This window comes from Lathamus discolor, chromosome 2 (assembly GCF_037157495.1).
Source record: "Lathamus discolor isolate bLatDis1 chromosome 2, bLatDis1.hap1, whole genome shotgun sequence".
Classification (NCBI taxonomy): Eukaryota; Metazoa; Chordata; class Aves; order Psittaciformes; family Psittacidae; genus Lathamus; species Lathamus discolor.
This window is the reverse complement of record NC_088885.1, coordinates 65,330,540-65,345,044: the sequence shown is the minus strand read 5'-3', so window position 1 is coordinate 65,345,044 and position 14,505 is coordinate 65,330,540. Positions and strand designations below refer to the sequence as shown.

General features: G+C 44.0%; 1 long non-coding RNA gene across 3 annotated transcripts in view; it reads left to right on the top strand.

Moving 5' to 3' along the window:
* The window catches only part of LOC136008257 (uncharacterized), a 104,929-nt gene that overhangs the window by 25,741 nt on the left and 64,683 nt on the right, over positions 1–14,505 (top strand). For 2 of the 3 annotated variants that reach the window (XR_010610023.1, XR_010610022.1), the window contains exon 2: positions 4,586–4,657. The exons of the other annotated variant lie outside the window; for it this stretch is intronic. This is a non-coding gene — a long non-coding RNA (uncharacterized LOC136008257). The remainder of the gene's footprint in view (positions 1–4,585; positions 4,658–14,505) is intronic. 3 annotated transcript variants of the gene reach the window in all.

Here is a 14,505-nt window from a genome sequence, read left to right as displayed (position 1 = left end):
ATTGCTTGCTTAGGGGCTGAGTGGGGAGGAGGGTAGGAGAGGGGGAGAACATATGTGTCATATAGATATTTTTATATCACTTTGAGATAATGTCAGAAAATTAAGCAAATGGATATAATTCATGTCTGTAAGCAGCAGCGGGCTGGTCATAGGACTTATTGATAGGTATGTAAAGCTTGCCATTTTTAATTGCTCTGCTATGTCTGAGGTAGAATCTTAGAGTCAGCTAGGTTGGAAAAGACCTTTGAGATCATCAAGTCCAGCCATTACCCCTGGACTGCCAAGACCACCACTAAACCATGTCACCAAGGGCCTCATCTACATGGTTTCTGAACACTTCCAGAGACGGTGATTCCACCACTTCCATGGGCAGCCTGTTCCAGTGCCTGAGCACCCTCTCTGTGAAGAAATTGTTCCTAATATCCAATCTAAATCTCCCCTGGCACAGCTTGAGGCGGTTACCTTTTGTCCCATTGCTTGTTACTTGGGAGAAGAGACCAACACCCACCACACTACAACCTCCTTTCAGGTAGTTGTAGAGAGCAATAAGGTCCTCCCCGAGCCTTCTCTTCTCCAGACTAAACAACCTAGTTCCCTCATGTCCATATGGGATTGGCAGTCAGTGACACAACACCACTAAGAAGATATCTTGATGCTAGCTGAAGTGCTTCAAAGGTTTTCAATGAAAGTGGACAGAACAAGGTGAATATGGGAAAAACGGAATTGAGCTAAAATGCAAAAGCTGCCTATGTATTCACACTGTTTTATTCTCTGGCACCCAGACTGACAGATATATTTGCGGCACCTAACACATAGCCAGAGGGACATGTGTGCTCTTTGGCAATTTAAAAGAGTAAAGCTATGTTAGATCTCCCTTTCCCCTCAGACACTGCACAGGAGTGCGGAGGAGAAGGAAGTCAGAACTTTCCAGCTGCTGTGTGGGATGTGCTGCTGCCCTGGGGTGGACAAGAGTGGTTCTAGCTCCTCTGAAACTTCCAAGGAGCTCAGGTCAGAAAATCCCACTAGGTCTTGCTCTCCCCAGATATTTTGTGGAGTATAGGTGACTTAGGACTTCCACTCAGTCCATAATGAAACTTGCATCTGTAGCAGGCATCTGTCAGGGTTTCATCTGATTAATTTATTTATTTCTGCACCAGAAATTATGGTAGATCTTTCCAATAAAAATTGAAAGTCATTCAAGTCGTGAATGACTTGAATGTCATTCAAGCTAACTCTAGTTTCTGATGCACCGACTAAATGGGAGTCAGGGTGAATGGTGCAAAGACTTGTGTTTGTTCATAACGTGGTGGTAGATGGTTTACGAGTGCAGGGTTGGATCTGTGCAGTTTTGCAATTCACTTTGTGTCAGTACAATCTCACTTTGTTTTAGTAAATGTTGCCCCTTAGACATGGGATAGCTTACAAACTGGGATCTGTGCTCACATGTCTGTTGCAAAATACAGCCTGCTAAAAACAGCTGTAAGGAGCTCCCTTTGTCTGGTTGGGCTTCTTCACTTAAGTGCTTGTGGTGCCTGATTAAATTAGTGATCAGAGATATAGTCATGCTATTTTGTGACTCTGAGAGCCTTGATTGTGGATTATATTTACACACTGCAATTTCTTTCTAAATGGAGCTCTTTGTATTCAAGGACTTTAAGAGTCTTTCAGCCTGCGATAAAATCCAGTTTGCCTCGTAGACCAGTTCTTGCACTGGTGCCAAGCACTTGGTCAGGCATGCTGTGTAGAACAGTTTTTCGTTTGCACAATGAATATGGCTATGTAAGAGTTCATGTGTGCTGCAGTGGTTTTGCTGGCCCTTTATGCTGAAAAACTGCATGGTGGCAGTCTGGCAGGTGCATTGAATGCCTTCACGTTGTGTTGCCTCAAAATGACAGTTTTGTTTCTTGTCAGATCAGGGGATAGCTTGAAACAAAGCCACATAAATGGTAACAGACTTTGTGGTATTTAAAATGCCTGCACAGATCCAAACCCTGTGGCCCGTCTTGGTTTAAGCAATTGGGTTGGAAAGTCAGGCAGCCCTTACAGCATATTTTGTTGTGTTTAAAACCCATGATATATGCTAAAACAGTGACTCTGTCCCATGCATGTAGGTAGCAGAGGTAGGCAAGGAGACATGACTGGTGAGTTTTGAGGCATCAGAGCCCTTCAGGTAAGTACTCTAGTGGAACCCTTTAGTTGGAAGCCCCTGTTTTAAGTTTCTTCTTGTCCTGTTCAGAACAGGGATAGAAAACCTGATCTTATCAATCCAGCTGCATTCACTTGCAAAAGAGTGCAGGGAAAATGAGAAAGACTCGGCTCACCATGACAAGGTGCTCCAAATTGAGGTAAACCTTGGGCCAGGCTGTGCCCTGAATCATCTCAGAGTGGGCTCCAGTCCCTTAGGCCTTTCTCTAGTCATAGCCAGAATTTTCATCATGGGTTGGAGTAAACTTTCCCAGGAAGGATTTTCTGTATATTTTGCTTTGTTTCCGCCCCCCCCCCCTTTTTTTTGCCTTCTAGAAACTGATGGGTTCTTATGAAAAAATCTTACTTCCTTCTGTAGTGACATTTTACGAAAAATTCCTGGCCAACTTCAGTGGGCACTGATCCTGGGTTTTTTTAGATCACTTTTACTGCAGAACAGTTATTTGAATACCATACCTTGATACTAACATGAAGTTCCTGTTTGTAGATGTATCAGGGGAACTTAAAACGTAATTCTATTCCTTGCTTTGCTACCTTCGTGCAGCGGCACTTCAAATCTCTGTGCCTCGACTTCCCTTCACCCATTACTTGTCTTTTCCATAAAAATCCTTTGGAAGAAGATTTTTATTACTTCGTTGTGCTAGAAAATGGAACTCTGATCTCACTTGGGTCTCTGTATTGTTGTAATATAAATAACATTCTCTTTATTAGAGTGATTATTTTGAGGTATCCTACCAGCTACAGTAGCCATTAAGCCTGTTAGAATGGTGAAGCCTTTGGATGAATTAACAGACCAGATGAACAGATACAACTCACGCACTTATAACAAAATCCAATCTTTCCAGAAAATTAGAGTACCATCTTGCAGATTGTTGGAATGATGCTGCCTACTGGCATTTTCCTTCTGCTGCAGAATAGCTGCAAATCACTCCCCGGTGAACTGAAGAGTCCTACAGGATAGCAAATGGATCAGGAACGCCCCCAGAGTGAACCCTCTTTGAGTTCAGGGGGTTTCTGTTCAAACAGCTGGAACTGCGTTTGCCTCTTGTGTTTTCTTCCAATGCAGATACGTTTACAAGCATGTTGAAGCAACCTGCCAGGAAAAAAGAAGCCTGAACTGCTGGGAAAAAAAACCCAAACCACCTTTGCATGATAATGGCTATACCCACTGTAACATCATGCCTCTAAAGGGGCTCCTATCTCCATCCCTGGGCAGCAGCACATGCTTGGTGAGGAGCATAAAAAGCATGACATGAGTATGGTGATACATGTTTGAACACTTTCCTGTGGCTTCGTGGCTCGTGTCACTGCTCAAGCTGGTGCAGAAACCTGCCAGCATGAAGGCAGCCATTGATAGGATGTGTACCTCCAGAGCCAAGACTAAGCAGAGGGAAGGGAGGGCAAGGAGGCACACCCAAAGATGGAGAATAAGGGGTGTCCCCCGGGCAGGCTGCAGCTTGCCTAAGGCATTATTTAGCAACTGGCTCCATCTAATGCAAAGTGATGTGATGTCTCCAGTACAGTCTGTCTGATAACAAACCAGCCTCCATTCCTCAATAGCTATTTAAAAACACTGGTTATCATGTGTGGTTTTGCCATGGATTCTTTTCTGTAGGTGTTTAGTTATCTTGCCCTTCTTAGGAGAAATACAACTGTTTCAGGATTTGGTCTCTATTAGGTGTTTGATTTGGGCTCTCCCTGAGCTTGGCTCAATATTCCCTGAATTGCAAGGGCTGTAGGCTACCCTCCAGCCCAATTTAGGTACAGAAAAGTATGGCACATAGGTGTGATCCCACCCAGTCCTTTTCCTGGTACACACAGACTGTTCCCAGGTGTTCAGTGTTAATGGTAAGTCATAAAATCCTGGCCCGGGCTTCCTCCTGAGCCTGAGTGCCTCCTCTGGCAGCCTGCTGCTCTTGCTCCAGGCTCCTCCACTTTGTGCATTCAGATGCTTGTATTTTCTGTGGTTGGATGTAATGGGACTCACCTCGTTCAACTGCCAAGCTAAGTCAGCAAAATAATTTCGAATCTCTGTGAAGATTTCTCTTATTCTACTGCAATGACTGGATTAGTGCTCCTCTCCCCAATATGTTAACATCTCCCCTGCCACAAGAGAACCCAAAGCCCTCCAAGCCATCAGTGCAGGAACTAAAACTGTCACAGTCATTGCAGTTTCCATAGGTAGCATCCTTTGTTTTGATTAATGAGGTTTTTGTTGGCCTTATTACTATCGCAGTAGAACTGCTTGGTGGTTTGCATGGCACAACTAAAATGGGACTAAAATTGTGACTACAAAAGTTAAAAGGAATACAGTTACTGGGTGTTTGTTAATTCCATTTTGCAGGAAGATAGCAGCTGCTTTTCTTTTCTTTTTTAACAGATGGAGTGATTTCTCATGTAGTGTTACAGTAATGACCAACGTGACACAGAAGGAAAATTCTGTGACAATATGGTGAGCAAGATCTTATTGACAGCTCCACTTGGTTTTAATTTGTAAGCTCTATATTGTTGCTCTATTCTTTTTTTCTCCCTCCCCACCTCCCAAATGCTGCTTGTCTTTTCTGCCATACAGAATTATATTTCAAGTTGAATGAAACAATTTAATTTTAAGGACTCTTAGCTAAAAGCTGTTCAAATTCTTTACCAGAACTTACATCCCATCATAAGTTAAAAAAAAAAAAATAATCATTATGAAGTAATGGTGTGAAAATTATCCCCTATGTAAGGTCTCTGTTGAGACGGCTGCTTTGATTTATCCTGTAGCAGCTGATGCCCTCTCAAGGAAGGGACTTACCCAATTTGCCCAAGGCACCTTAGCCCTAGCAGGCCAAGTGCGTGGACCATGAATGACCAGGGAGGAGTGCTTGTACCCTGCTTTATGACTAAACAGTGTGCACAGGCTGTAAATAACCCAAGGGACATCATTATCAACTAAAATCCCTGACTGCTGCCATGAGTAGAGGTGTTCAGAGCAAATCCCACCATCCATTTATATGTAGGGGAGCTGAAGATCTAGCTGAAGACCACCACTCACAGCCCCTCCTTTGCAAGGGATGGTTATCTCTGTATCACTACATGCATTTAGTATGTGTATAGGGGAAAAGGATCTCAGTGTCCTCATAAGCTTCTCAGTAATCTCTCTGGGGAATAAGTCACAAGGCTCTACCTTTGAATCTTAAATTTGAAACTTGAAAACTAAAACAAAAAGTGGTTGTTTGTTAGCTTGATGCTAACAAAGTAAAAAATACACCAGAAATTATTTATAAAGGAAACATTACAAAATAACCAACAGGGTATTTATCTCCAGATGATTAGGAATACAGACAGAACAATACAGTGAATTCATCCACAGGATAAAGCAGAACTGCAGAGAATATCATGTTAGTAGGTGGAGAGGTAGAGCTTGTATGTGCTAAAATCCTAACCTTCTCCACTCCTGTCTGAGGGGTCTGGAGTCATCCTTGCTTCTGAGCAGTGTGGACGGGCAAATTCTGCTCTTGGAAACAATTCCCTAAATAATAGTTCCAAGTGTTGGTTTTTGTGCTTGCTATCAAATGCCAGTGGCTCTTACAGTCCTGTGACACACCATGTATGGTGCTAACACAGGCATCTCTTGATAACAGGGATAAATAACCCTAAGAGAGACATTTTCCTTTACAGTCCATGAATGAGACTTACTTTTTGTGTGTCTTGCACACAAAAATGACATTGCTTTAATCTCGGTAGCAGATTTGTCTTTAATTTCCAAAATTGTTGGAAACTTGTGATACTGTTTTTCAGAAGGCTTATTAGAATAGGGGGAGATAAGACTGATTCTGTATTTTGCATTAGCTGCCTTTTAAGATTTCTCCAAGAGAAGGGCTACCAGCCTGCTGCTCAGTGACTAATAAATTTGATTCATCCTCACTCCCCACAGGGTTATCCTCCTTCTTACTAATGTTTGACATTTTACGTTTTAATTAAAATAACCCTTCAAGCAGCAAACCACTAAGAGAATGACAGATATTCTTACTGCAACAAGATATAAGCAAAAGGGCATTCACTAACCAGATATTCGATAGTGCCTCTCACTTACTCTCTTGTGGCCACCTAATGTTTGTGTGCATGTGTGAGACAAGGCAACACTTATCTTAATATCAAGGGTATTTCCCATGTCCCAGGATGCTATCATTTAATGTCTGCATTCCAGTAGGAGCAACAGGGACTCAGGAGTGGTGATGCTGACTTGATGCTGGCTTGATGACATATATATGAAGTTACGTAGCCTAAGAGAAAGGAAGGAAGGTGAAGAATAGCAAAGTAATTCTAAGCTGTGAAAACAATGACAGTGAAAATACTGTAAATAGTGTGGCAGCTGGATGCTGGCTGCCCCAGCCATCACTGAGGGGCTGGTTATATGGGACCTCCCTGTGTAGAGGAGCAGAATGAGAAGGACTGTGGATAAACCTGTTGGACAGATGTAGGCAGGGTGTTCATCTAATGGCCTGTCCTAGTGAGCGTGTTAAAATATCATCACAAGAAGCTTAAATGCAGGCAGCAAAGCTGGTGCCAGTGAAAACATGGAGGAGATATTTGATGGGAGATTAAGCAAGAGGCTGGAGTGCCTGGGTGAAAGTGTGAGGCATGTGTAGCTGGAGACTGCCATTAACAAGTGCTTAGAAGGAAGAGGAGGTGAAGTCACCAGAAAGGATGGATACCCTTTGCAAAGGTGAATCTGAATATGTGGGCCTGGAGGACAGGAGTGACAAAGGCCTGGAAAAATGCTTTAATTATTTGAACAGAAAGAAGGCAAACCTGAAAATATTGCAACAGAAATTTATTTTAACTGATCTGTACATAAGGCAGGGGTAATCCATGGGAGATTCTCTCTAGGGTACAGAGCTTGATGATAACAGGATGGTGCAACCAAAGGGACAAGGATGAGTGCAGGCAGAGGGACAGAGCAGTGCTGTAAACACATTGAGGAACTGGTGTCTGACTCTGTACGGAGAGACAGAGCAGGGAAAGACATTGATCCAGTGGCTTAGGAGTGGCATCAAATCCAGAATGAGCCCATCTGCTTATGAATGTTATTTACCTTCAGCAGAGAGCTCTGGTGAGACTTGTCCAGGTGCTCACGATAAGCCAGTATTTTTAGGTGGCAGTGACTGGACATGTGTAATGTGACAAATGCTATCTTTCTTCTGCTCAAGCAGTCTAAGAGCATGTGGCTATGTTGTGAGAGGGCAGTGACACAGCCTACACTTTACTCATTCTAAAATGCAGCATCTTCCCAACTCTCACTGGCCTCTCTTCCTCCATCTCAAACCCAGCAACAAAAAATACCGAGTCTGCTGGTATTGTGAGTTTTATTTCGAATCTCTTTAGAATCTCTTTAGAAAAGAGAGCATGCAGGAAAAACTTGCAAAATCTTGCAAGTTACCGGCTTGTCTGGGCCTTTCTGAATTATGATATGAACCCCAAAGGAATAGCGGAGAAATGACAACTCCCTTTCATGTGATATTCTGGCTGCCCTTAGGAGATGAACAGTGAAATATGTGACTTCTGAAGAGAAACATACCTAATAGAGAGGAAGAAGGCTTAGATATATGAATATATAGGGAAAGAGAAGCTGTAACGCAGAGAGCAAGGGTTTATATTCACAGCTCATTTTTCCTTGTTTCTGGAAAAGTCTGAAAAATGTGGTAGTTCCACTTAAGCAGCTGAAATGATGCCCATTTCAGCATTGCCAAAAACACACAATCAAGTGGGACTAACTGGTCTCTTCTAACTCCAGGAAGAGGCCTGGTTTTGGTTTGCTGGAATAGCTGGGAGATAGCAAAAACCCTGTGGCATGACCTCTTGGAAATAACAGCTTAGCAAATAGAAGCTGTTATAAAAAATAGTGTCTGTATCTCCTTGTGACTTGGTCCTTAGGTGGGAATTTACAAAAAATTGTAGAGCTGTCTCCTTTCATATGGATGCCTCAGTTTTGTGTGGAGGAAGCGCTTGTCAACCCTGGTAGAACCACATGGACTTCCTAAGGGCCATCACTGGGCACCTTTATGCGGTTATGATGGAAGGGATCCTGGCTGTTTTCAGACCCAAGTTTATTTCGAAATTGCAAGGGCATGTGGATGCTTTGCTGGGCTCTGTGGGTGCATGTACATATGTGAAAATAGGAAGTACTCACCATGTCTCAGGAAAACAGGTACAACTCTCTGCAGATTCCTGCCCTCTGTCAGCTGTTCCTCAGATATGTTGAGTCATAAGTTAGTCTACACAGGCATGTGAAAAGAAAGAAATACAAGCTAGCTAAGTGATCTGAATTTTAAGTGGATTGATTAAATTGCATTAAGTCCCTGTGTAGATGTCCTTGTTCGGAATTAAGGTAAAGAAAGATAAGTCTCATAAAGGCCAAGTTAATTCTGAAGGAGAATATGTATGTAGAGATTTAATGCATTTTTAACTAATCCATTTTAACAGTTAATTCAGATTAACTGTATGCAGTATTCCTCTCTGGAAAAGACCTTCAAGGGAAAAAGACATGGAAAAACACCAGGCTCAGAGTGCAGTGTTTTTATAAACATCCACCACAGTCGATTACAAAGCAGATAATTGTTGCCACAAGGCTCCTGAATGGCTGCATACAGACCTACTCGTGTTGGTGCTGTCAGAGGGGGCAGTGGTCCTGGGAAGGACTTGCCAAGAGCATCCTTGCTTCCAGAAAGGTGCTTTGGGAAATGGCGCAGAGTGCTGTTAAGGCCTTGGCTAACCTGCTGCTATGAGGAATTTTGATGGTTAATGAGACGTCTGTGATAGCAAAATGCATCTTCTTCACAACTGTACCTGTGCCTGCTCGTTGTTCCTGCGTAAGAGAGGCAGGATGTGGTGTGAATCTTAATGGTTTCCCTCCTACCTGGAGTGATGTATTCTTGAGCCAAATCCTGTCTTCACTCCTGTTGTGTAAACCAAACATTGCTTAGCTCTGTGCAGTCTCTTCTTTATTTTAAAAAGTCAAAATCTGGAGTTTAAGCTTTATTATTATTTAAAAAATATATTGTGAACAATAACTTAAGGAGAAATGGGAGATTATGAATAAATAATAAGGTGCATAGGTGTACAGGGAAAATACAGCAGTCCATAAATATAGTTAAGAACTCAGTTGTACAGTAAAAAGAAGGGGTATAAAAATGTAGATGACTGAAGCAATATGTGTGCAGAGGAATAATAATCTACCATGAATTAAAAAATGCAAGTATTGGGGGCTAAATTGCTTTTACTACTCTACACATTTTTTTAAAGTACCTAGAGGCCTTCAGGTATGAGTGCTAAAATAAAAATATTATTATTATGGATTTTGGGGGGCAGATGAGTTGGAACTCAAGGATGTCCCCTGTGCCTTAGGTCTATTTCATGTGGTTAAATGCATTGGGCCAAATTTATCCCTGGCCTGCTATATTTACTGTTGAAAGCACTTTAGAAAAGTGCATATTAAAGCTATATCTAAAGAAGCACTGGATTCTGAACAGGCATTGAAAACAAGGCAATAAAATCAAAGATGTTCTCTCAGGTCAATTTAGTTTTGGGTGAGGGGAGTGATTGTGCAGTCACATCGGTCCAGTGAACCTGAAACAACAGTGTGTGAAAAATATGGCGGTGAAATAATGTCTCCATGTGGGAGAAATGCTGATGCTGGTTATTGGCTATGCTGCTTCTTGGTTTTTACTCATGGATTTTATTCTAATATATTCACTGATTGTTATTCTCCCCCAGTGACCACCAGGGTACTTTACTCCCTGTTCTGCAGCAAAATTTGAGACCAAAATTTTTGCTTCGTTATGAAGTTAACGTAAGAAAACCCTCCATAGAATCATGGAATTGTTTAGGTTGGAAAAGAACTTTGAGGTCATTGAGCCCAACTATTAACCTAGCATGGCCAAGTCCAGCACTAAACTATGTCCCTCAGTGCTATATCTATGCATCTTTCAAAGATCTCTAGGGAGGGTGACTGAACCTCTTCCCTGGGCAGCCTGTTCCAATCCTTGACAACTCTTTTTGTGAAGAATTTTGTCCTAATATCCAATCTAAACCTCCCCTGGGGTGATTCGAGGCCATTTCCTCCTCTCCCTGTTACTGTAACTATGTAGAAGAGACCAACCCTCACCTCACTACAGCCTCCGTTCAGGTAGCTGTAGAGAGCAATAAGGTCTTCCCTGGGCCTGCTTTCCTCCAGACTAAACAGGTCCCTCAGACATTCCTCATCATTCTTGTGCTCCAGACCCTTCACCAGCTTTGTTGCCCTTTTCTGGACGAGCTCCAGCACCTCAATGTCTCTCTTGTAGTGAGGGGCCCAGAACTGAACACAGGATTTGAGGTGCAGCCTCACCAGTGCCAAGCACAGGGAGACAACCTCTTCCCTTACTCCTTCTGGCCACACTATTGCTGATACAGGCCAGGATGCTCTTGGCCTTCTTGGCTGCCTGGGCACAAGCTGGCTCGTGTTCAGCTCTGTCCATCAGCACCCCCAGGTCCTTTTCCCCTGGGCAGCTTTTCAGCCACTCTTCCCCAAGCCTGGAGCTTTGCATGGGGTTGTTGTGACTCAAGTGCAGGGCCCAGCACTTCGTCTTGTTGAACCACGTACAGTTGGCCTTGGCCCATTGATCCTGCCCATATCCCTCTGTAGAACCTTGCAACCCACAAGCAGATCAGCTTCTGCCTAACTTGGTGTCACCTGCAAATTTACTGAGGGTGCACTTGATCCCCTCATCCAGATTATTGATAAAGATATTAAACTGATACTGATACAGATATTAAACAGAGCTCGTCCCAGTACTGAGCTCTAGGGAGCACCACTTGTGGGGCTGGCTGGCAACTGGATTTAATTCCATTCACAGCCATGTTTGGGCTTGGCGATCCAGCCAGCTTTTTCCCCAGCAAATAGTAGACCCGTCCAAGACATGAGCAGGAGAAAGCTGTGGGAAATGGTGTCAAAGGCTTTACTAAAGTCTAGGTAGACAATACCTACAGCCTTTCCCTCATCCACTAAGTGGATCACCTTATCATAGAAGGAGATGAGGTTAGTCAAGCAGGACCTGCCCTTCATAAACCCATGCTGACAGGGCCTGATCACCTGGTTGTCCTGTATGTGCCATGTGATGGCATGCTTGTATATGTCTAAGAGGTTCTTTTATATGGGGGGGGGGGGGCGGGGTGGGGCTTGGCCACCATTAGTCCGGGCCCTGCCCAGGTCCTGTTAGCTGCTATTGTGTGAACTGCAGGCTCCTGGTAACTCTCTCAGCCTCCCCTAAGGTTCCCTTGGTTCAGGGATCCCCCTCTGTGCACGATGCTAGAACGCTGCCCTGCAGTTCATGCCAGCACCAGAGTCGTTCTCATGCTTGTGTGCCCATGTGCAGCAGCCTGCAAAGCAGTCATGGTTTTCATGCTGACTATGAAGGAGATGGGACTGAGCCTTGGAAGATGACACCAGGACTGCAGTGACTCTGATGCGCTTGCAGCCCAAGGGGCACCCAGAGCACACATATAGCAGCAAGTATGTTTTATTACTGTAGCTGCCACAACTGGCTTGGGCAAACTACTGTAATGAGGACAGCAGTGCTGCTGGGGCACAGCTGCTAGCAATGTCAAGCGCCAAACAGGCCAGGTCTGTGATTTCATGTCTGCTTAAGGTTCATCTGCCATTTGCTTCAGAGGATTGGGCCCTTCAAAAAGAACCTGTGTGACTTTAAGGAGATGCAGCAAATATTCAGGAAAGGAGGGGAAGAACTCAGTTTTCTATCATTTATTTTACCAATATTCAAGCTATTTTCACAGGGTTTGATAAGTCCTATGTTCAAACCAGACTGTTAAAGCTTGTGTAGAGAAGCTGATGTTCTCCATAGCCTTATTTCTTGAACAGCTGTTTACCTGCAGACTCCTGGTCCAGCTGCACTGCCATCCTTCCTCAGGTCATACCCAGAGCCTCACATGGCAGGGCTGCAGCCACAAAAAAGCCGTGATGGCTGACAAGCAGGGTCACATTTTGAAGAAAGACAAAGAATTATCTTGGAAGGCTATAAAATGGCTCCCAAAAGAAGGGAAAAGCTACAGGTAATGGGATGGGGAGAGCGTGCTTGCTTACTTGTATCTGTGCTTGTCATTATTCTGCAGCAGTGCATTACAGGAGAGTGGCTGAGTGGGTGATACTGAGGCTTTATAATGTGTATTAGAATTATTATAATGTGAGGCATCTTGTGTATTTTTGCAACCATGTTTTCAGCTTCTCATTGCAGAACCTGGTTTGGCCTCATGTACAAAGTCCCAGTTTATGAGAGAAGGAGGAAAGGACTTGCACCTGTGAGTGACCAAGCTCAAAGCACTTGAGGTGATTTTGCTTGCATGTACAAATCAGAATTGCACTCAAATCAGTTAATTCCCATTGCCACAGCTACAATTCAAAGTTTTAATCCTACAGACCACTCAGTTTGGCTGATAGAAAGGAGCTGGCACACTGGAGCTCATTGTGGCTCTTAGTGCTTGTGCAAGCAGTTTCCTTAGCATGAAGAGCTGCAGAGTGCAGCAGAAACCTTCATACCTACAGGGAAGAGGACGTGGTGCAGGGCTGAGTCTGAAACCAGCACTGCTGAGTACCCAGGGAAGGAAGTGATCACCATAATGAAGTTAGAGCAAAGAACTTGGTAAGAGACAGAACTAGCCCATGGCAGGCGGAAGAGTTGGAAGAGGTCATGCTCCCAGCCTTTTTGCTCCCTGGAAAAGCATGAAGCCTCACACAGCCACCTTGATGAGTCTTCCTATTTTTGTCTGCTTTAATCCAATGCTGCAAAGAAGGAGAGGCAGGGTTCAGTCTTGGCTCACCCTGGTTTGCATCTCTGCTGTAGCAAGACCTGTGTGTATGAGAGTTAGAAACTGTGTAGGGAGTTAACAAGGGTGCATACACAAAAAGGTACCTATTTTTCCGGATTCTCTCTGGGGTTCACTGGCATGTAGTACTTATCTTTTGCCTTTTATTTCTGATAGTCAAAAATGTCTCTATTAGTTGCCGTGCAAGCAGCTTATACTTTATACAGCTTGGTCTTGGTATCCTGAACCTTTCTGTGGAGAGAGGCTCCTGACCCCAGTGCAGAGGCTGTGTTTTCATCGTCAAAACCACTTCAGTGTGCAAAGGGCGTGAGGGAAAGCTCAATTTTCTGTTTCCTTTAAAGCACAGGGATCACTCAGGCTAAAAGGATTGTGGCATTTCCAGTAGCACACAGACATTTTCAGGATGGCTACTATGCCTTCTGGGAGGTTTGAGCCCTGTGGATGATGCCCCGCTGCGCTGCTTCAATGGGAGGCACTTGCCAGTAGTCAGTTTGCTCCTAGTGAGATCAAGGCAGAGCTGCCACTGATTTTTAAGGCTGTGTGGCTGCAGACTAGAGCAGGTGTGCAAATCATTCCTAGGGATCATGCTTCTTTTTTTTTTGTTACAAGTGTGAAAATAAAGCTATCCTCTCAGAAAGCAAATTTAAGCCCCCCTTATTCTTTGAGCCAAGCAAAGTCCTTCCTTATCATATACTTTATTTAATCACAAAAGTAGGCTATTTCCGGAACAGAGGTAGCTGGGGGCAGGGAAGTGGGGCTGTCTGCATTTTGCCTGTGTAGCAATGCGGTTTTGTTAAAACTATGAATCAAGCAGTTGGAATGAGCAAAGAAAAGTTTCCATGCACAGCATGGAGAAACTCTCCATCAGCTCAGGGCCTGATCATTACTTTGTGCCAGAAGTGAGGAAAGGCAGACTGAGAGCAGACCCAGTTTGGGACCTGGCCTCACCTACACAGCAGTGCCACAATGACTGGTGCGAGGACAGAGCAGACTGAAATGCTGCCCATATTGAGGATAGCCAGAACAGACCCCCTCCAACATGGAAGGGCAGGGCAGCTCAAGTCAGAAAGGCTCAGAGATGTGATGCTCTGAAGGGGCTTCAGAGAGGATTCTCAAACTAAAACCTGCAAATGGTTTTGGGGAACCTGCTGCCTGTCCAGGGCATCAGGAGCTCATGTCTAGGCTCAAAAGCTCTTTCCCTTTGATTACTCCTATCTCCTGGGAGATAGATGCAAGAAGGAGAAGAAAAAACAGCACCACCTTGTTTTTGCCCATCTCCTTTGTTTCACATGGTAAGTTTTGCTGCCTTCCTTGTTAAAGTGCCCAGGCTGCCCCCCTAGGTCATGGCAGCCATCAGCTGAAGGGGAGCATGATGGGCTCACTGCGTCAGGGAGTGTGCTTGCAGGAGAGAGCAAAAGTTTACATTTGTGAGAGCAAAGT